Below are 23,984 nucleotides of genomic sequence, written 5' to 3'. Positions count from 1 at the left end.
ATTCAGAAGATATAGAATTCTACCTTACACATTGTCCGGCAGTCCCTGTAGTTTTGGGTCACCTTTGGCTTGCCTTTCATAATCCCACCATTGATTGGCGGTCTGGGGAGATTTCCAAATGGAGTCCTTTTTGTGTTAAGAAATTTATTTTTCATCCAGTCCGGGTTGCGGCAGTCGTCCCAGAACTTATTCCTGTGGAATATCAGGATTTTGCCGATGTGTTCTCCAAAGGCAATGCGGACATTCTGCCTCCCCATCGGTCCTATGACTGTGCAATCGAGTTAGTACCAGGTGCCACTTTACCTAAGGGGAGATTATATGCCCTGTCCGGACCAGAAACCACGGCCATGAATAATTACATTCAGGAAAGCCTTAAGAAAGGCTTTATTAGGCCTTCAAAATCTCCATTGAGTGCAGGGTTTTTCTTTGTTGAGAAAAAAGATGGGTCGCTTAGACCATGCATTGACTTTAGGGCTCTGAATAAAATCTCTGTGAAGAACACCTATCCTTTGCCGTTGATTTCAGTGATTTTTGATCAGTTACGCTCCGCCATGATCTTTTAAAAAATCGATCTGAGGGGAGCTTACAACCTCATCCGGATAAAATCTGGGGATGAGTGGAAGACGGCATTCAGCACTCAGTCGGGTCACTATGAATACCTGGTGATGCCGTTTGGCCTGTCAAATGCTCCGGCGGTTTTTCAAGACCTCATCAACGATGTTCTCCGTGACTTCCTTGGGAAGTTCGTGGTCGTTTATTTAGACGACATTCTGATATACTCTGAGTCTATAGAACAACATGTTACCCAGGTGTGTCTGGTTCTTCAAAAGCTACGAGAGAATCATTTATATGCTAAGCTTGAGAAGTGTGATTTTCACATCACAGAAGTGTCTTTCTTGGGGTACGTTATTTCTCCCCAGGGATTTTGCATGGAACCGAAAAAACTCCAGGCCATTCTTAATTGGGCGCAACCCACTAATTTAAAAGCAATTCAGCGCTTTTTAGGGTTTGCAAATTATTATAGGCGGTTCATTCATACTTTTTCTGACCTGGTCACTCCCATAGTAGCTTTGACTAAAAAAGGAGCGGATCCTTCCAATTGGTCGCCTGAAGCTGAGTTTGCCTTCCGGGCCTTGAAGCAGGCCTTTGTCTCGGCTCCTGTCCTCAGACATCCTAATCCGGAGCTTCCCTTTATTGTGGAGGTTGATGCCTCAGAGGTTGGAGTGGGGGCTATCCTTTCTCAGGAAGATCCAGAGTCTCAGGAACTACATCCTTGTGCCTTCATGTCCAGGAAATTCTCCTCCGCAGAATCCAACTATGACGTTGGTAATCGGGAATTACTGGCAGTAAAATGGGCTTTCGAGGAGTGGAGGCATTGGCTGGAGGGAGCTAGGCATACTATTACTGTATTTACTGACCATAAGAACCTGCAATATATTGAGTCAGCTAAACGGCTTAATGCTCGGCAGGCATGTTGGGCATTGTTCTTTACTCGTTTCAGGTTTATTATCACCTTCAGGCCTGGTTCCAAGAATTACGAAAGCTGATGCCCTGTCGCGTTGCTTTCTTCCGGTTCACAATAGCAATCCTGTTACTACCCCCATAGTTCAATCTTCAGTCATCCGGGCAGGCCTCACACAGGATTTATTTACTCAGTTAAACCAGCTTCAACACCAAGCTCCTATGCTATCTCCTGCTGGTCGTCTTTTTGTCCCTGAATTTTTGAGAGGCACTGTTTTAACTGAGTTTCATGACAACAAAGTCTCGGGGCATCCAGGTATCACTAAGACCTTGGAGTTAGTCTCTCGCTCAGTGTGGTGGCCTAGTCTTTCTAAAGACGTTAAGGAATTTGTCCATTCCTGTCAGGTTTGTGCACAGCATAAGGTCCCTCGTTCGTTGCCTATTGGGCAACTCATGCCTTTAGCCGTTCCTCTCAGGCCATGGTCTCATATTTCCATGGATTTCGTGGTAGACCTTCCCCTTTCTGCCGGATTTTGAGTCATTTGGGTGGTGGTGGACCGTTTTAGTAAAATGGCTCATTTCATTGCTCTTCCCCGATTACTTTCTGCTCAAGGGTTGGCAGTTTTGTTCCTTTGCCATGTGTTCAGGCTCCATGGTTTGCCCACTGATATTGTCTCTGATCGGGGTCCGCAATTCATCGCACGATTCTGGAAACGTTTTTGTGCATCATTGAAGATGAGACTGTCTTTAACATCTGGTTACCATCCACAGTCTAATGGGCAAACCGAACGAGTCAACCAGTCATTAAAACAATACTTACGCTTGTATTTGGCCAAACTCCATAATGATTGGTCCGAGTTTCTTCCTTTGGCCGAATTTGCTTATAATAACTCTTGTCATTCCTCCACCAAGGAGTCCCCATTCTTTTCAGTCTTTGGTTTTCATCCTAGAGCCAACTCTTTTTTCCATCATTCTCCAGTTTCCTCATTGACCTTAACCTCCCACCTCAGAGCAATTTGGAGAAAAGTGCACCTTGCCCTCAGAAAAGCTGCCTTCCGAGAAAAGAAATTTTCTGATAGGCTCCGACGTCCTTGCACTTTTAAGGTGGGAGATAAGGTATGGTTATCAACTCGCAACATCAAGCTCCGACAACCCTCGGCTAGACTGGGACCCAAATTTATTGGACCGTTTCTTATCATTAAGAAGGTCAACCCAGTTGCTTTTCGGCTACGCTTGCCAAGATCTCTCAGAATTGGAAATACTTTCCACTGTTCCCTGTTGAAACAATATGTTTCTTCCAGGAGATTTCCTCTGAAGACCTCCCAGGGTAGATCTCCAGTGGATGTTCAGGGGCAACAGGAGTTCTTGGTTGAGAAGGTTTTAGATTCAAAAGTTTCTCGGGGCCGACTTTTTTTTTTGGTTCACTGGAAGGGCTATGGTCCGGAGGAAAGGTCTTGGGTCCTGGATGGGGATCTACATACCCCTAGACTCAAGAGATTATTTTTTCAGGAATTTCCTCAGAAACCTGGCTTTAGGGGTTCTTTAACCCCTCCTCAAGGGGGGGGTACTGTTAGGCGCCGCGGTCCGTAGCCGGCCGCTGCACCTTCTCCCCTTTCTGCACGGCGCCTGGCAACGCTAGGGATGCCGTGCGCACTGAGCCGCCGGGTCCCTAGCAACGCTAGGACGCCGTGCGCGCTGAGCCGCCGGGTCCCAAGCAGCGCCAGGACACGTGCGTGTCGAGCCGCCGGATCCATAGCAACGGGGACGCCACAGGCGGACCGCGTTCCCTGTTGCTGGTGTTTAGTTAATATGCACTCACACATGTTCTCTGGTTGTGCAGCAAGGCAGCTGCACGACATTTTGGGTAATTAGGCTCTGGACTCTGATTGGAGGGTTCCCTGTTTTAAGCCTCCTCAGTGCCTCACACAGACGCCAGTGATAGCTTCCTGCATGCTGCTCATGTTTGGTGAACGTCTGTTCCTGGTCTGCTGTGCCCGGTCTTTCCAGTTCTCTGAGTTCCTGAGTCTTGGAGTAGCCGTCTTATCCTAAGGAGTTCTTCTGGTCCTCGTTTACCTGTGGCAGTCGATAGAGGATCTTGCTTGGTTTCGTGAGTGGCGGCTCCGCCGCGAGTTGCCGCCTAAACCGCTTTATATTGTTTTCTGTTATTGGAGCATTTGCGGAGGTATCCGCTTCCACAGTCCTCTCCGGTACTCGGCGGTGCCGTGTAGGAGAGTGGACAAGTGGAGTATTTTGTTGTTCTTTTCCCTGGCGGAAATCCGTGCATACTTTAGTTTCAGCTTTGTTAGTAGCCCCTGGCTTTGTTGTTCAGTTAGAGGGCCCCTTGTTATCACCCGGTCTCGGTTCACTCTTTGTCTCTCATTAAGACCTGAGGGGGCATCGGAGTTGGGCAGACGTAATCCGCCCTTCAAATGCGGCTGCCATGGGCCCAAGCAACCATAGTCTCGCAAGAGTGTACTGACAGCACGGGCGAGACAACGGAGATAGGGTGCCAGGGGCTATTCCCTTTCCAATCCCCTTTCCCAGCATTACGTTCTGGTATTCAGGTCCTACCGTATAAGATCACCCCTGACCTGAGTATCAGAATCATAACACTGACACTGTTTGGATGTTCATGATCCAGGCTGCTGTTGAGACACAGGAAGATATGACAGATGATGAAGGTGATAACACGTTCCACCTGAAAAAGTGTGGCGCAGCGCCAGAAATCGAATATGGCCCTCAATAATCTCCAGAGTAAATAACACTTAATGTAAAATGAATAATATACAAGTCTCTAATCATATCCATGTAATGAAATATACTTAAAAGTAAATGCTATATAATGTCTACTGATTGCTCGCACCACTGCAGGCAGACAGAGCACACTTAGGAGAGTAGATGGGAACTTATGCCCTTCGTTATCAATGAGTGATAAATTTCACTGTGAGTGATAAATTGCACCAGCAAATCCGCTTCTAACTTCTATGTATCAGGCTGGGTTTGAAAAATGACAGGAGCGGATTGGCTGGTGCAATTTATCACTCACAGTGAAATTTATCACTCATTGATAAATAAGGGCATTAGTAAGCATGAGAGCTGGGCAGAGTGGGGGGTGGTGGACAGGAATGCGGGTTTGGTAGGGGGATGGGGCGGTGGTAGTGTGGGGGAGAGAAAAGACAAAATGATCACCGGTCAGAGTGGGGGACAGGGCCGGACAGAGCTGGGAACAGAGTAGGGATGAGGATATACTGTACAATAAACTGAAGTCCATCCAAATCACATCCAAAGATGGATATACTGGAAGTAGGGAATGTGAAAATAGCTTATGTAATCGGTGCAGAGCTTGACTAGGGCCACAGACACGGATCATGCAGGGCAGGTTCAGGGGTAGTGTCTTTTAATCTACCATGAGCACATTGTATGAGATGTACACTTGGTCTAGTAATTATGATCGAGCGATGATGAGTGAAGCAGGTAAGTAGAAGACAATACGATGTCTGATCACTAAGATACTGTATGTAGTTTATCTTTGTCACTCTTCTAGCACTGAGCACAAATTATAAACATACAACAGTTATTTGTACAAGTATATATCTTTCTTCAATTTTATATTATTATTTATAGTTATTTTGTGCTGTGTTGACATTCTTTTCCATTTAGCTGCCTAGCAACTTCAATTCTCACTGCTACAATTAATCTCGATAGTGAAATTTGGTTAATGATTAAAAAGCTCGGTATGGATATAGACATCTTGCCACACCCATCCAAATCACAACATGACACCCAAAAAGTCAACAGCGCTGACTACTTCTAAATGTTGTGTCTGTGATGGTTGTAAACTTTCTTTGAAAAGATGAGAAACATAAAACAATTTATGCAATACAGCAATTCTCCTTTAAGAAAACCCATAAAAATGTATATTTGTTTTCTGTCATCATTTTTAAAAAGCTGAAACATAGCGATTCTGCATGTTATAGGGAAACTATCAGTGAGTGCATTTTGGCTTCAGTTACTGCTTTATGTAGCATTGAAAGCATTACACGATGTGTTAACTCTGACTTGTGAATTGTTTCTGAACTTGAAGCCTCTGATTTGTCCAATGGCCTGGTGCCAAGAACGTGCTCATGTGGAAACGGCTTGCCACAAGATTAAGATTTGACAGAGATGCAAAGGCAAGCAGCACAGTTCTGCCAACATCTGATCCATTTTACTGGAATCCCAAGTACACGAACTGACATAATTCTTTCAAGCCTTGGAAGTATCATTTACATTCTGAGAGGATACAGATCCCTTCCTGTACACCGACTGAGTGATTACAGTAACTGAGGAGTGGATTATTAAAGCACACTTCTAATTATTTAGTTTAAGTAATTGTATTCAGAGATCAGCTATCCAAACAATCATTTTAGAATATGTATCACATATAACTTTTTTATTTCTCTACTGATGGCTCAGCATATTATAAGCAAAAACATTTTTATATTTTTAATTTTAGTTAATTAGATTATTTGGCAACCACGGTCTATAAATAAAATGTTTTAATTTACTAAGTTAGAAACATAAATTAGATAGTCCTAATGACTGAGGCACTTTTGAATTATGATATTTAACATGTCAAAACTCAAAGTTAATTGTAAGTTGCGCTGATATATGGTATGGCAAAGTTCCTGTTACATTCAGCAATGATCTCGCGGATTTAAAATTCCAGAATTGTGAAACAGGCTGTGACAATGAGATTGTGGAATTATTTTACTGACTGTGACAGCCCAGAACCTCTCTCTCTGGGGCCTATTTATTAACATTATTTTTACTAAAATATTGTGAAAAAGGGTGTTTTAACACCCATTTCACATTATTATAGTATCACCTGAATGTATTAAAGGGCATTTGGAGCAGTTTTCATGCAAGCTGCTCTAAACCCTTTAATAATTTTTTTTTTAGTAAGCCACATCACACTCCCCATACTTATAATGGGAAATGCGATCTGACCAGATTTACTAAAAAAAAAATACAGCAGTGTATCCTGTGATAATCTTGGCAGCTCAGGCTGGCGAGTTCACAGGGCAGCACTGCGATGTGCACCCTTTTGCCCAGCTTTCTCTGCCCCTGGCAGAGAAAGCTGAGTGAGACCAGGCTCAAGTGATCAGCTATGTGTGTCCGATGGACACACAAGCTGATCACAGTGTAAAAATAAATTAAAAAAGTTAAAAAAAAAACATACTCACCTGTCCAGGGAGCCAGTGTCCGCTACTCCGGTGAGCGCTGCCGGGCGCCGGGTCCCCCATATGCTGCAATGTGACCCCGGTGCAGTAAAGTGACGCTGCAAAACGGCTGCGCACTTTACAGCACCAGGGGTCACAGCGCAGGAGACGGCGCCCGGCAGCCTCCTGAAGCAGCGCGGACTGGCTTCCTGGACAGGTGAGTATATTATCCTGCTGGGGGGTCCGCGGTGCACAGGGGGGTCAACCGGGTCGCGGCGGGTGCGGCGCATACGCAGCAGGACATCGAGGTATTTTTTACGAAAAATACCCCGATGCTGCTGCGAAGAATGCATTGCAGGGACAGAGCTTGACCACAAGCTCTGTTCCTGCATGCGATAATTGATACATCCCTGCGATGTAATCAATTATTGGATGCGGATGGTGATAAATAGGCCCCTCTGTCTTTCTATAACTAACAACAGTTATACCAATGATGTCTCATCTCATGACATAACGGGATTATACTAGTGCCTGTCTCGAACTACTCTATGATCCTGTCTTCCAGTCACATTCCATGATATTTTAATTTTAGATCTCTAACTTCCAGAATTATGTAGAGGGTGATTCAAAAGTCGCAGTACATCCCTTTGTTTCAAAAACTGTGCAGGAAATGGGAAAACTGAATACTCCAGTAAGGTATGAGTGAGGTCGGCTACCTTTCAGGGTTTGTACCGAACATGGGCGCCATCTTGAAATCGGCCATCTTGAATCTAAGTCAGTTTTTGCAAATGGAAAGTGGGTCGTGTAACATGTCAAACAACATCAGAATTTGTTGAAAATTTTATTACTGAAAACAGATTTCAAATAACAGTTATAGTTCAAAAGTTACAACACTTATTTTAATGGAATTACAGGCTGAACTGTTCTCCATAAAGGACAGTCATTTAATGTGTGGGCATTGTGCTGCATTGTGGGCTTTTTTACGAATGATGCAAAAACCATTGTTGAGGTTGTCTTGTCAGTAGCACTTTTTGGACGACAGTCCCAGTTTCTCGGAATTTGGAAATTAGGCACCTGACAGTGTTATGTGAAACTGGAGGTCTTTATTGAGTGCCCGTTGTTAAAATCTGCAGCTATGACATGGAAACTTTGTTCTCCAGACATCAAAATTACCTCAATTCTCTTTGTCAAAGTCATCTTCAGTTACCTGCAACAAAAAAAGTGTTATAACTTTTGAACCTAAACTGCTATTTCAAATCTGTTTGCAGCACAAAACTTTTCAGCAAATTCTGATGTTACTTGATGTGTTACACGACCCCCTTTCCATTTGAAAAAATTGACTTAGATTCAAGACGGCCAATTTCAAGATGGCGCCCATGTTCGGTACATACCCTAAAAGATATCCCACCTCACCCATACCTTACTGGAGTATTTAGTTTTCCCATTTCCTGCACAGTTTTTTAAACAAAAGGGTATACTGCAACTTTTGAATCACCCTGTATCAACTATATTCCTAAATTATATTCCCAAATTATATCACTGACTATCTATTAGTTTCATCTTTTATATCACTAATGAGTCTCCAAAGTTATATCATTGACTTTTCAGGTCATTCGGAAGCTATGATTTCTGTATGACTGATTTTCTTTAACAGAATTCTGGACAAACATTAACCCTGTAAGCATAATTATTTTATAACATATATGTTTTATGTGTTTTATATTGAAAAACATCATTATAGAGTGATGATCGCATATCTAGTATTATTTATTTATGTATTTCTTGGTTCATGTTAATGTGTTATTCCACTTCCCTTGCACAGTTTACCCACCTCTGCCCATCTTTGGCTGGCAGTTTGTATGACCAGATTCATGGGTAGACAACAATTAGTGATTGACAACACTTTATATCTGATCTGTGCCCTATGCCTCAACAACCACCACACACCACCACCACTAGGATAATCACCTACTCATAAATACATAAATTACAATAAATTCCAGCTCCTATGGTATACATTTTGTCACCAAACATGAGGAACAACTTAACTGCCTCTGTTTCAAGCAATAAGTAAGATGCTAAAGTACAACACTAGGCATAACACTACTCTGAGCTGGCAGACAACCCCAAGTTACCATACAGTGCTAAACCAAAGCATCCCGTAGAACGTTCTTTTAAAGGATGCTTAGTAAAGATAAATGGTGAAGGACAGTGTCAAGAATATGGCTCTCTCTATCTGCTAATCAATTTGTCAGGGCAGAGGTCTATGGGGATTAAAACCATGTACAACTTTTACCTTTCCTCCAACCACTGAACTCTGACAGATAATATACTGTGCAGACTATGGGCCCAATTCAGACCTAGATGCAGCCATGTGGTCGCTCGCAGTGGTCGCATCCAGGTGGTCTGCGCACACGCACCGGCCATTGTGCGCGTGTGCGACCTTACATATTGCAGTAGGGATGTGACCGCAATGTGAATGACAGGCCCGGACATTATAGGGGCGGTGTTATGGCGTTGCAGGGGTGGTGCCAAGAAAACAAGTGCAGGCTGGGATCGTTTTCAGGGCGGTTGCATTACGTCACATGCAGCCACTCCCCAATGGCTGCTTACCGCGCTGCCAGGTGTCAACCTTAGATCCGATGCCTCTGTAATCTAATTGCGGACAAATCAGGGAGCGGCCTCACACATGCTGGGTGGCCTTGCACTGTGCTGGGCATGTGCAAAGATGAATGCAGATCTGGTTGTATAAGCAGCAATCTGTATTCATCTCTGAATAACCCCCTACAATATAGGTTGGCACTGCTAGGCAGGAAGTTTGGTGTAGTGTAGTGACTAGAGGAAAAAAGAGAGGAGCCTTGTGAGATAGTCAAGTGTGTTTAATCTAGAAAACCCCCAGACAGTTGCAGTATTGGTGCAGTGAGACGGAAAGCTGAGGACAGGTCACATCCAACAGAATCTCACCTCAGCAATTTATAACTGGTCCTAGCTGCCTGAGGTAGAGAAGCAACTCACCCTGGAGTTCTATGCGGAAAGGAGGCGTTACAAGAGGAACATTTGTCGGTTCAGCTCCCTGCACCAATCCTCACCTGTAAAATGTAGACCAGCCCTTGGCTCAGCTCCGATGTTGGATTAACTGACTTTGGAACAGAAGATTTAAAGTTTGCATCCCTTTCAGGTTAATAAACTTTTGCCTCAGCTTTATACACTATACCCAGAATACTCCAGTGTTTCTAATGTACATTTACTTTACCCAGAATCCTTCAGTGTTCCTAATTTGCATAAAGTTGACTTGTCAGTTCAAAGGCGATCCGAACAGGATCCCCACGGTCGGGATCCCGGCTGTTGAAATACCGATGCCAGAATCCCAACACAGCTGAGAATGCCACCGCCAGAATTCCGAAACGGATCACAATCCCAGTGCCAGCATAACAACACCCGGGATCCTGAATGTCACACTGCCAGGCCGACAAAGATGTAAGCCGCGGGGTGGGGGATAGGTTTAGGGTTAGGCTGTGGGAAGGGGCAGATAGGTTAAGCCACCACTGGGGATGGTTAGGCAGCAGGGGAGGGAGGATTAGGTTTAGGCTGCAGGACTGAGGGAGGTTATGGTTAGGCTGCAGGGGGGGGGGTTAATTTTAGGCTGCGGGATGGGATAGTTAGGGGGGCATTGGGGGAAGATTGCCGCGGTCGGTATTCTGACCGCTGGCATCCCAATTACCGGTGTTGCGAACAAAACTCGTTCAAAGTACAACCTAATATAGAAAGAAAGTGCTGAACAATATCGGAGGAGAATCAGGAACTGAGTGTGAGAAATCATCATTGTTAAAATGTGCACTCAGCATTCTAGGGAACAGGAAATCCCATAGATTCCAGCACTATGCATTAGTGTGTGTTAAGCCTTACACTACTGCACTAAGAAAATGGCAATTAATTGAATAGCTCCAGGCGCAAAACTTGTACCTATTCAGCATGCAGCAAATCCTGCACCTCCCCTATACAGAGCCGGCCCTAACCAATATGATGCCCTAGGCAATATTTTGGCTAGTGCCCCCTAGCACCATCGCTACAGTAGTTCCCCCTATGAACCTGCACCCCTTTCCCAGCACCATCCCCCCTTACCCATAGCAGTCCTTATTTTGGTGTTCCTACCCCCTATATTTTAAATAGGAACAGTGCGCACATTCGGCGCACAGCCCAACAAGGGGCGTGTTTTTGCTTGCAAGGGGCATGGCCACACAATAGTACCCCCAATTCAAATGACGCCACACAGAAGAACAACTTTATTCACATTTTATCATGCGATAGTGTCCCTTATTCAAGTTATATCACACAGTAGTACCACTTTACCTTATAAACATTTCTCCTTACAGTAGTGCCCCTTATTCACATTACACCACACCATATTGCTCTTTTTTCACATTACACCACCCAATAGTGCCCTTTCTATAAGTAACGCCACACAGTAGAGCACCTTATACACATAATGCAACACATTACTAATGCATTTATACACATAATACAACACAGTAATGTCACTGTCACATATGACACATATTATTAATATCCTTATACACATAAGGTGCCTTACATATTATGTCAACCTTTATTAATGCCCTTATACACATAATGTCCCTTACACATATGCCGCACATTATTAATGCCCTTATACACATAATGACACACATAGTGCCTCTTACACATATGCCGCACATTATTAATGCCCTTATATACATAATTACACACACAGTGCCTCTTACACATATGCCACACATTATTTATGCCCTTATACACATAATGGTACACATACTGTAGCGCCTCTTACATATATGCAGCACATTATTAATGCATTTATACACATGACACACAATGGCCCTCATTCCGAGTTGTTCGCTCGGTATTTTTCATCGCATCGCAATGAAAATCCGCTTAGTACGCATGCGCAATGTTCGCACTGCGACTGCGCCAAGTAACTTTGCTATGTAGAAAGTAATTTTACTCACGGCTTTTTCATCGCTCCGGCGATCGTAATGTGATTGACAGGAAATGGGTGTTACTGGGCGGAAACACGGCGTTTCAGGGGCGTGTGGCTGAAAACGCTACCGTTTCCGGAAAAAACGCAGGAGTGGCCGGAGAAACGGTGGGAGTGCCTGGGCGAACGCTGGGTGTGTTTGTGACGTCAACCAGGAACGACAAGCACTGAACTGATCGCACAGGCAGAGTAAGTCTGAAGCTACTCTGAAACTGCTAAGTAGTTAGTAATCGCAATATTGCGAATACATCGGTCGCAATTTTAAGAAGCTAAGATTCACTCCCAGTAGGCGGCGGCTTAGCGTGTGTAACTCTGCTAAATTCGCCTTGCGACCGATCAACTCGGAATGAGGGCCAATGCCCCAACTCACCCACACACAGCACTCACACGGCCGCTTACACTGTGACCTTTATCTCTTCTTGGATACAGATGTGTCCTCATACATCTTGCCTCAATGTGCCAATCAGCAAGAGATGCCTGGGGTGAGTGAGCTGGCAGCCCTGCTAACATTGGGCACCTTTTTTTGATGAAAATGCATCTTATTTGCATTGCTATGTGGCTAGGATGCACAAGCAGCTTCTGCTGATTAAAAGTATATGCAGCATGCCTATATACTGTGTGTGATTGTGGCTGTATCTGCATACGAAATGCTACACACAGAATATAGGCATGCCGCATATCATTTTAATCAGCAGAAGCTGCTGGTGCCCCTAGGCATACCAAATGCCCTAGGCATTTGCCTAGTTTGCCTATGCCTAGGGCCGGCTCTGCCCCTATAGGTCCTTGTAGAAACTTAAAGCCGACCAATAGAGAGGAAAAGTCTGGGATCTGGGCCAGTTAAGCCATACAATATGCCCTATATCCATCACAACTGTGTATGATGGGTTGGGTCTGATATGCCGGAGGTCAGGATGCTGGCAGTCAGAATACCAACCACGGCATCCCGATGGTGAGAATCCTTCCCCCAATGGCCCCCTAACCCTCCCTTCCTACAGCCCAAACATAGCCCCCTCCCCACAGCCTAAACCTAACCTCCCTCCCCGAAGTTTAACCCTAAACCTCCCAACACAGCCTAAAAATAACACCCCTCCCCGTGTGGCTTTCCTCTCCAGGTTAGAGTTAGGCTGCTGGGGGGAGAGGGTTAGGTTTAGGGTGCAAGGAGATGGGTTAAGTTTAGCTACCACCCAGGGGGGTTAGGGTTAGGTTGTGTGTGTGTGGGGGGGATTAGGGTTAGGCACCTTAAATGGAGTGTTAGGGGAGGGGGAGAGTTAGACTACTTACCACCTATTGCTGAAATTGTAACTGTCGGGATGCCGCTGTCAGTCTCCTGCTCCATGTTTGGTCACTCCCCTTGAACCACTTGGCAGCCCTGACTATATGATGACTACAACCTTCAGTGTCTGATATGTTGAATTACAATGGCACAATTGGACATAGTTGCCTACTCTTTCACATTCTGCAGGAGACTCCCTGAAATAGCAGCAGTCTCCTGACTTCCTGAATAGTCCAGCAATCTCCCAGATTGCACCTTACCCCCCATTATGTAGCTGTTACATTCATTGGGAAAAAAAGAAATCAGAGATACACAGATTCAAATGGGATCATCAGTGACATATCCCTGCATTGGTTATAAGGCACAATGATCCCTATGGCTAAATGCATTTTAAATAAGGTTTCTCGGGGCCACTTACAGTATATGGAACCTCTTGTAAAACACAATACACAAACAAATCCTGAAAAATAGTGTCTTTTCGTCAACGAGTAGATCTTACTAACTTTGGGGCTCATTTACATTTAGATGTAAGTCATGTTTATGACAAGTCTCTCAGATGAAGCAGTGCATGTCTGAGCTGATAGGTGTTACTTTCACAATCTCACAATGCTTTTTCGAAAGTACTGTAGGCAAGTATGCAATAATGGTTAATTACTTAAAAACAGCTACAGTGTGAAACCATACTAATCATTAGCAATTAACACAACTGTCCTATGTTGCTTGAATGTTGGTTGCAGCCTGATTTTATATATGTTTACATACTTACCTGTAAGCTCTGTGGGTCATGTTTCAAAATCTCATTGTTTTCCTAGTTTAATATTATTCCCTGTACAGCTGAAAATATGGTTTAAATTAAACGTGTGGGAAGGAGATATTATCATATCAAAAGTTCTATATAGCCATAAATACAGGGATTTACACATATTTACAAGCAAACAGTTGTTGCAGATGTTTAAAAATGTAAATATTATGTTATTATATTGATGGTAGTGTTCCTTTAAATCAGCTATTATATCAACCTTATTTTATAGTACCTGACTTGGCTCAATGAACTGCTGGCAAATGCAAGAATACATTATATTAGCTATATTTAAAAGACTTGGAAAGCTTTAAAAGATTGATTATTAATTATATTAGCAGACAAAATTTGGCTACAAAATTGCAATACCTAGATTTTTGTACTCATAGTGATTTTGTAAGTCACATAAAATAGGTTGTACAATTTATTTCAGAATTAATTTAGTCTTAAAGAGCAAGTAAACCCACAATCATTAATATAGATAGATAGATAGATAGATAGATAGATAGATAGATAGATAGATAGATAGATAGATAGATAGCTAATGCTTTACTGATCGAAATAATATATCTGTAATAATACTTTCTTTTTAAATAAAGATCTAAATCCATCAAGTATGAAATCATTTTTTTATTCCTGTGATAAGATCAAAGGGTCACAGTATTGCATGACTCAGTGGGCAAATAAAAGAATGTGCACTTGCCTTGCAGTCTTCTAATGTTTTGAACCCACAGGGTGTGGCTGAACAACAGTCACAGAGGGGTAGCTGTATTATGCAACGTTAGGCGAGAAAACGGTAACTCTACATGTTTGGTGTAGCAGTTACTGGTTCTGTTATTATCGGTTGTAGTATGGTATGCCGGCGGCCAGGCTCCCGGCGGCCAGCATACTGGCGCCGGAATACCGACCACTGGCATACTGACAGCTGGGTGAGCGCATATGAGCCCCTTGCGGGCACGGTGGCGCGCTACGTGTGCCACGCTATCTATTCTCCCTCCAGAGGCGTCGTGGACCCCCAAGAGGGAGAAAAGGTGTTGGTTTGCCGGCTAATGGGATTCCGGCACCGGTATACTGTGCTCCGGGATCCCGACAGCTGGCAAACTGAAGACCACTCATTATTATCGGCGCTGCTATCTGCAAGATAGCATTCTGATGTGCTAGGCAATGTATGAATGGCTAGTAGTACTGACCAACTTCGACAGCTGCAGCTGTCGTTAACCCATTCACAACCACTGTAGTTGGCTATAGCGGCTGCCGGTCTCTGGGCTACATGGGAGATCAGTCGATGTCTTTGAGATCTCGAGCATGCCCAGTGAAGCCGGCCAGGCAGTGAGAAACAGTGTATCAGCAGTAGACTGATATGCTGTGGGCTCTGACGGGGAAGATTTCACTCTGGCAGATGAGTTGTTAATACATCTCGCCAGTGCTGCTTCCTGCTTCACCACAGTAAAGAGATGAAGCAGGAAGAGCTATATTCTCATGATAGGTGCTTGTAGAACAGGGATGTGCGGTGAGCTAAATGGCTCACGAGCCACTGGCTAGCACCACAACCAGATTTACAAGCAATATATGAGTCAAAGGGTGCATCTGGGCATTATACACAGGTGCAGCAGTATAAACTCCTGGAAATTTGGTTACTTTTAATCAGAGATGAGCGTAAAAGTTAGGCAGGTGAGGCACTGCCTCACCTGCCATAGACTTTTTACTCCCGAGTTTTGGCTATAAAAATTATTAGAATAATGCAAACAACATATTTCAAACATATTCTTTGTATTTTTCATATACAGTACTTTATACAGCCAAAAGTCTGGCACAAATGTTAGTATGACAGGAAAGGCTCTGCCTCACCCCACCGCACGTCACTGTTGTAGAATACATCTCCCCAGAATGTAGTAATATATTCAAAAGATATTTATTGAAGGAGGTTACAGCGGCAGGGGGATGAGTGGATCATTGGGTCAACTATATTTAGATCAACTCCATATGGTCGACATGCAAGAGGTCCACAGGGTAAGAGGTCCACAGGATCAGTTGTCAACATGTAAAAGGTAGATCAATTAAAAGGTCAAAAGGTACAAAAGGTTGACACAGAAATGGTCAACACAAAAAAATGAACACTTTTTTGGGGGAGGAACCATTTACAATATTAAAACACGTCACCCCAATTAGTGTGACCTGCACTTGGCACAGGTTATTATTTTCAGTTGTAGTCCACATGAATAGTAAATGATTGCAAAGTTAAAAAAAATGTGTCGACCATTTGAACCTGTCGACCATCTGAAACTGTCAAACTTTTGAACCTGTTGACCTTAAGCACTGTCTATCTTTTACATGTCTACCTTTTGAATATGTTGACCTTTTGTACTTGTTAACCTAATGCATTTTGCCCATATGGGGGTCAACCTATTAACTGTCGACCTATTGACTGTCGACTTATCATCCAGAACCTGGCAGGGGAATGCAGATAAACTTGGAAATACAAATACATTTGATAAAGCAGAAACACTGACAATTTACAATTTGCACCAAAGTAAATAGAGATAACTACAGACTAATTCAGATTGCAAAGTAGTCACAGTGGCAGAGCAAATTAAAGCCCTTAATAAACAAACAAAGCATGTAAACTGGTGAATGCCAGAAGTTCTTTAGCTTTGCATGCACCAAAAACACATGAGCTCACAGAAACACAAGACCACAAACATTGAACAAGACCAGAAACATAGCAGTAAATATTCATCCAAAGACATTGATTAATCAAAAAAAGGTGCTGGGATAAGGCAGACTATATAGCTAGGTATCAGCTGCAACCCATGCTGATGAATAAAAGTCAGTCTACAAAATCCGAGCCACTGTCAGAAGCACAGCACCCCTGGCAGGATCCAGAACTGCAACTCACAGGAGGTGTTGACCCCTGGTGGAGGGGAAACTTCAGTGGGAAACATAGGAATATCTAACCCCTAAGTAATAGTAACATTTTGTACAGATTGTGACATTATTACAAGGGTAATGGTATAATAGATGGACAGTCAAATGGTCAACAGTTTCTAGATCGACACCAAATAGTTAACATGCACAATGTCGACATGGTCAAAAGATCAACATGGTCAAATGGTCGACACAGAATGGTCGGCACAAGAAAAGGCTGACATGAGTTTTTCATGTTTTCTTGGTGTCAAATTTTACCTTGCTGCATGTGGTACCCCAATTAGTGTACTGTGCCCCCTTGCATGGCTCACTTCACTCACCATGCTATGGGCAGATTACTATTCCCAATCGTAGTCCACATGGATAGTAAAGTATAAAAAGTTGAAAAAAAGAAAAAAAACTCATGTCAACCATATGCTGTGTTGACCATTGTCAAGTCTACCATTTGAACCTGTTGAACTTTTGACCATATCGACCATGTCAATGTCAGCATGCACTGGCTACTATATAAGAATGGAAATACAGTTTTCCTTGTCTTAGTGATGCAATGGTAAGTGACACTTTACCTTTGAGCATAACTGCAATTGGAAGTCAGACTGATATAGAACAGTAAATTATATATTTTTTTTCATACTGTATCCAAAATGAAATAGACTTTTTTTTTAAAGTAATATAGTAGATACTGTATAACATCATATAGGATAACAATATTGCAGTTTCACATATTTTTAATAAATAATTCCCATAGTTCAGAACACAGTGTATAAAAGATGTAATGTAAAAACAAAAAAACATATCCGGCTCAGAAATATTTCAATCTAAATAAAACAGAACCGAGAACAGTGTAATCATCATATTGTGTGTAGAGTGATTATCTGCTCCGCCCAACCATCAAGCTTAATGCCACACAAGCTGACTGAGAGGAAGGAATAATAGAGTACTAGCTACTGTATGTGCTTTCTACTGTAGATCATTATAAATATCATTAATATTTAAATGCAATTATTGATAGTCAATAAGGTTGCATATTTAACCTGCAACATTCAGTGTTCTTTTACTATTAGAGGTGTATGCCATGGAGCCAATAGTTACCAGTCACTCTTCTTATGGCTTATTCCATGTTATTAACTATTTATATTCTACTTATATGTAAATGAGACCTTCAGGAGACATTCTGTTCCCTTTACAAAATATTCAAACAAAGCCAGTGCTGACTTCATCAAACAAAACTGAAATGTAAATTTAAAAGCAAAAGACTTTATTACAGTGCAAAACTGTAATTATTATTATTATTAGTCTGCTATGCCGATCACTCACAAGGTTCCCAGCTGTGCGAAACACTCTTTCCGAGCACACACTTGACGGTGGGCAGCTTAAGTAAGGCAAAACTACTTTGTACTCCAAATTGCCTCTTTTTTTCTCACAGTAGTCAAAAGGACTGCCTGAGATGCGCACTTGTACATTGTCATTAAAATAATCCTCCTCATTATATTGATGGTTACTGTATCAAATTGAGTCATGGTAGAGGTGCCAATAATTTGGGGCAATTCTTTTAGGCCTGACCATATGTCACACTCATCCTCATCACTAGTGGATCTCTGGGAAAATGTTAGTTTTTTTACTCCCAGCAGCCATAGCACTCAAGATCCGATGCCAGAAAGATTACAATTTGCCTCATTTTGACATCCAAGCCTGGCGGGAAAACCCGAGCCCAGCCTCGGAAGTACTAGGAAACAACAAATTTGGGTGGGTTCGTTTTTCAGAAAATTGAACCCACACATCTCTAATAATGTTTAATAAAACTGGAAAAAAAAATCACTTGGAACATACAAGGATCTGTTGAAAACAAACTAATATAACTGTTTAAGTAAAAAGTAACATAACCACAAATAATGCATAAATAAAATATTTGTACAAAACAAATAATTTAAAAAGTGTTGAACTTCACAAGTGTATTTTATAGGCTAATGACAGAGATTCCCACCTGAGAGCAATAGTCTTAGAAAGTTTTATGCTTTGTGCATTTTAATATTTTCTTTCTACTATAGCAGATGTTGCTTTTGCATATTATAGTGACAGGAAATAAGTTTAAAGAACTACAGTGTTACCCTTATGTTATTCAATTAAACACTTTAATTGCACTTGTGTACAAATGAAACCATTCCACATGTTGTATTCATTTTAGATTAAAACATTAAAACTAAAGGAGCTTTTAAACTTGAACATTTAGTGCAAACAATGTTGGATAAAATTAAAGTGATGCGTTAGTAGCATAGAAACAGATTTAGGGGGAAACATTTTAATTGAATCATATTTGTTTATTTAAGCAGTTTTTGAACTGCTGCATAGCACAGGTGATTTTGCCCTTAGAGCTGCAGACTTTAATATCCTGTGGTTTGGACGGTGAAAACTTAAACCGACGGCATTTTATTGTACGTATTTAAAAAATGTTATATACGCATTGGAATTTAAATGTGGACTAAATTATATTTGTAAGACAACAAGAAATGTAAAGATTCGCTTGCAAATGCACACTAAATACTCACAATTTAAATTTAAACATGAATCAAAAGAATGCTATTTGAAATCTTTTTGTGGAATTGAACAGGTTACTCCAACATGAAGGTGTAAGAATTTGGATACTAGACTCTCACAAACAAAGATGAAATGGATTCATAATGTAAATTACAAACCTTACAGTAATTCTGAATGGCCTCAATGGGGAGTTCAAATTAAAGTGCTTGTTATGAATCATGTTTTTGATAACTTTACATTTGTTCTGATGCTCTATTATGAATTTCATATATTAGTGCCTTTTAAAACTTTTACACAATTCCTTTATGAATGGCTGCTTTTTAATTATTATTAATATTTTTTTATGACTTAATAGACTTTTTTGGACATTCTTTCGGATTATAACTGGCTACTCTGGAGGATTGGACCCATCAGAAATTTCAGAAAGGAGAGACAGCACCTATCAAACCTCTTTCATGAAATTGCCATAGGAAATAAAGGTGGACCACATGTGGAACGCAGCTGGAATGCAAAGTAGAACGCATTTACAGGAACTGCGGTGGGCATGTTACTTCCGGCTACCAGAATAAGTCATTTCCTGTTATGAGATTATGGGGACACTGCAGGAAACAGCATTATAAGGGGTAGGAGGCTGTCTTGGTAAAAAGGGGTATTATACAGCCTTGCACACACCTCACCATGCTTCTGATGAAGGAACAGGAGGTGTGAAAAGTGTAAAGTGGGTGACTGTGTTGAAAAAGGGGAATGCTGAAGGGATGTCCATTACTGTTCCAGGGGTGTACCTGGCCCGTTTCCAAAATCTGAGGGATTATTTGCACTAATAACAGCTGTCATGGTGAGATGTGTGGCTCCGTGAAGTAAGCTGCTCCACAAGTCCACCTGATGGTGGTTTGATATACTTTAATTATTTGTGAAATGTGAGTGCTTTGTATTAATAAAACTTTTAGGGGGATATCCAATTAGCCCTGATAAATTATCGGGCTAATTGTCCCGCCGGGGGCTAGCTAATTAGCCCCGATAAGCCGCGGCAAGCGCTGGCTTATCTGGCGAAGCAGAATCCCCAGAAACAGACAGTTTTCGTCCGAAAATGGGGCTGTTTCACATGAAAACACACAGGTTTCACTGAACCTGTGTGTTTTCGGGAGAAGTTTTTTTTTTTTTTTTTTTTTACAGGCGATCCATCTGGATAGCCTGTAAAAAAAAATTGGTGAAACATCGTAAAAAAAGTAGTTTTACCGGGGATAATTGGATATCCCCCTTAATCTTATATGAAAGGTGTTGCACTACTTTTGTCCTTTTCTTATTTTGCATGTGAGCAATACCATTGTGACGAAAGGAGTGTGGGACTATGAAGTTATTGTAATAAAGGAGGATGAACTTCTCAGCAACACGTAAGTGATAAAGAAAGAGGAGAATGAACTTCATTAAGTGTGAGCTGACTACTATTGTTCTTATTATTATCCTTTATTTATATGGTGCCACAAGGGATCCGCAGCGCTCATTACACAGTACATAATGAAATGAGCAAACAAGAAAACAGCACTTACAGTTCAAGACAATATAGTACAGGTATGGAAAACTATTAGGGTTTAGGTGCCATCAAAGGGAATATGGAGTATAAAATAATGTAAGTAAGAAAAGATAAGGTACATGAGGAAAGAAGGCCCTGCTCTTGCAAGTTTACAATCTAAAAGGTGAAGGGCTAACAGACCGGCGTGACACAGAAGGGGTAGAAGGATTACTACACTAAGGGGCAGATGTATTAAGCCTGGAGAAGTGATAAAGCAGTGATAAGTACAAGGTGATAACGCATCAGCCAATCAGCTCCAATATGTAAATTGACATTTAGGAGTTGATTGGCTGATGCGTTATCACCTTCTTGTTATCACTGCTTTATCACTACTCCAGGCTTAATACATCTGCCCCTGACTGCACTTGGTGGACTCTGAGAACAAGAGTTTTTTTTCACTTTATGATGTTCACTAAATTAAAATTATGAACTCACATGTGCTGTCATTGTTATAACGCTAAATTGTGTACTCTACAAGAACCCTGGATAAGTGCTTAATGTGGATCACATTATGGGGGTCATTCCGAGTTGATCGCTCGCTAGCAACTTTTTGCAGCGCTGCGATCAGATAGTCGCTGCCTCCAGGGGAGTGTATTTTCGCTTTGCAAGTGTGCGAATGCTGTTGCAGCTGACGGCACAAAAAAGTTTTTGCAGTTTCTGAGTAGCTCTGGACTTACCCAGCCGCTGCGATCACTTCAGTCTTTTTGGTCTCGGAATTGACATCAGACACCCACTCTGCAAACGCTTGGTCATGCCTGCATTTTTCCAAACACTCCCAGAAAACGGTCAGTTGACACCCACAAAAGCACTCTTTCTGTCAATCACCTTGATCGGCTGTGTTAATGGATACTTTGTTAAATCCATCGCCCAGCAATGATTCTCTTTGTACCCGTACAACGCGCTTGCGAATTGCGGTGCATACAAATGCGCAGTTTTGACGAGATTTAACCTGATTGCAGCGCTGCAATAAGTTGCTAGCGAGCGATCAACTCGGAATGACCCCCTATATGCTGTAGACAGAGTACCAGTCAATCAGTTCCTAACTTCCATTTTATAAGGCGTGTTTGAAAAATGACAGGAACTAATTGGTTGGTACTTTATCTTCACTTTATCTCTCTAAGGTTTGATACATTTCCCTCTAAGGGGAGCCTAAGGAAATTATTGGGATACTGCTTCTCGAGAGGCCCATCCTGGTACCCAGGGAAATAATAAATACTGGTAAAATGTCTCCAAAATTGTAAATAATAAACCTTGGTGCTCCGACTAGTTAACTTAATAGGTCTCTAATTGTGCCTCCATTTAATAACTAAATTAACTATGGTTTCGTCAATTAATAAATACATAATTCATCATGCCCTTATATAGTAAATAAATAAATAGATAAATAAATAAATAAATACTAGGGCCATCATATATGTATAAGCTACTTAATTGTGGCACAAATGTTTCTGTAGTGCAGAGAGATTAATATATACTTACCTGGAATTTTCTTCTGTTCCTTATCCGTTATTTTTCATATTGATAAAAGTCAAACCTTCATAGATGAAATGTACTGCTCCTGAGGAGCTCACAACATCCATCCACATCTACAATATTGCTGGGGAGGATATCCTCCAGGCAGAGGTGTTTTAACCGAGGAGCGGGCCTGTGTGCAGACTCCGTGTGGGCCCCCTCCTCTTCATGGTGCAGTAGACTCTGACATTGTCCCAGAGTCTACTGCACATGTGCAGGCCTCCAGAAAGAAGGCGCCTGCCATGATCTGGAGACTAAAATCCTACTGCCATATTGCCGGTGATTTCTTACCACAACTGCAGCTTTGATACGGGCTCTGGAAAGGTATGTAAAAAACATGGGTGCAGTGTGGAACCCCCTGGATCAAGGGGACCGTATGCACTGCACACATTGCACCCATTATAGAAACGCCAATGCCTCCAGGATGAAACAGCCTACAGATGAGAGCCCTAGTCCCAGATGCATCCTCGTTTGGAAAGTGATAAATTGGAGAGTGAAAAAGTACCAGCCAATCAGCTCCTAACTTCCATGTCACAGGCTGTGTTTGAAAAATGGCAGTTATGAGCTGAGTGGCTGGCATTTTTTCACTCTCCATTTTATCACTTTCTGAGCGATGATGCATCTAGCCCCTAGTCTCTCACATTGAATGCTATTGTGTATTAGGTAATTACCCCTGTAGTTGATGTTAAAACAGCAAACTAATAGCCTAATGCCAATGCCCCTATCTGCACCAGTTTGATGCTAATGCATTGCCGAAATAAATACATGGGGCCGGATGTAATGGCTTGCGAGACTGCCGGTGCTCTGAGTCTCCGGCTGAACTTGTATGTTTTTTTTAAGGTAGCAAACATTTACAAGGCAAAACCTGGTTGGTTTTGCCTTGTAAACATTTGCTGCTTTAAAAAAATGTCTCGGAGCACGGCCGTCTCGCAAGTCATTACATCCGGTCCATGATCTCGTAGGGTCTCCCCATTACATGTGTCACTAGAGCAAATTATAATTAAAAAATCAAAAACTCTGTGTTTAATAATATTATCATTCAAGCAACAGGTAAATTATTTAAAAAATCAAATGCAAAACCACTAGTCACAAATTCAATCACTGCTAAGAAAGAAAAAGTCTCTAGAAATGACCTTTTGTTCATCCAGAACCGATTTGACTCCCTAGTCCAGGTCCATTCAGGAGACAAATGCTGTTTAAATTAGTGATGAGCGGGTTCGGTTCCTCGGAATCCGAACCCCCCCAAACTTCACCCTTTTTACACGGGTCCGAGGCTGACTCGGATCCTCCCGCCTTGCTCGGTTAACCCGAGCGCGCCTGAACGTCATCATCCCGCTGATTCTCGCGAGATTCGGATTCTATATAAGGAGCCGCGCGTCACCACCATTTTTCACTCGTGCTTTGGAAATGATAGTGAGAGGACGTGGCTGGCGTCCTCTCACTTTGTTTCAGGGGGCTGCAGTGCAAATATCTTTATTCTGGGGACCAGCAGTATTATAGGAGGAGTACAGTGCAGAGTTTTGCTGACCAGTGACCACCAGTATTATACGTTGTCTGCCTGAAAAACGCTCCATATCTGTGCTCAGTGTGCTGCATATATCTGTGCTCACACTGCTTTATTGTGGGGACTGGGGACCAGCAGTATTATACAGGAGGAGTACAGTGCAGAGTTTTGC

The 23,984-nt window shown here is 42.2% G+C and overlaps 1 long non-coding RNA gene across 1 annotated transcript in view; it reads left to right on the top strand.

The window, feature by feature from the left end:
* LOC134928891 (uncharacterized) overlaps nucleotides 1–20,912 on the top strand; it is a 49,619-nt gene extending 28,707 nt beyond the window's left edge. The window contains exons 2-3 of the long non-coding RNA XR_010178103.1: nucleotides 19,582–20,617; nucleotides 20,712–20,912. This is a non-coding gene — a long non-coding RNA (uncharacterized LOC134928891). The remainder of the gene's footprint in view (nucleotides 1–19,581; nucleotides 20,618–20,711) is intronic.
* Nucleotides 20,913–23,984: the final 3,072 nt, after the last annotated feature.

The sequence above is a fragment of the Pseudophryne corroboree genome, chromosome 5 (genome assembly GCF_028390025.1).
Source record: "Pseudophryne corroboree isolate aPseCor3 chromosome 5, aPseCor3.hap2, whole genome shotgun sequence".
Taxonomy (NCBI): Eukaryota; Metazoa; Chordata; class Amphibia; order Anura; family Myobatrachidae; genus Pseudophryne; species Pseudophryne corroboree.
Note: the sequence above shows the minus strand (reverse complement) of the source record. Positions and strands in the feature narration are given on the sequence as shown.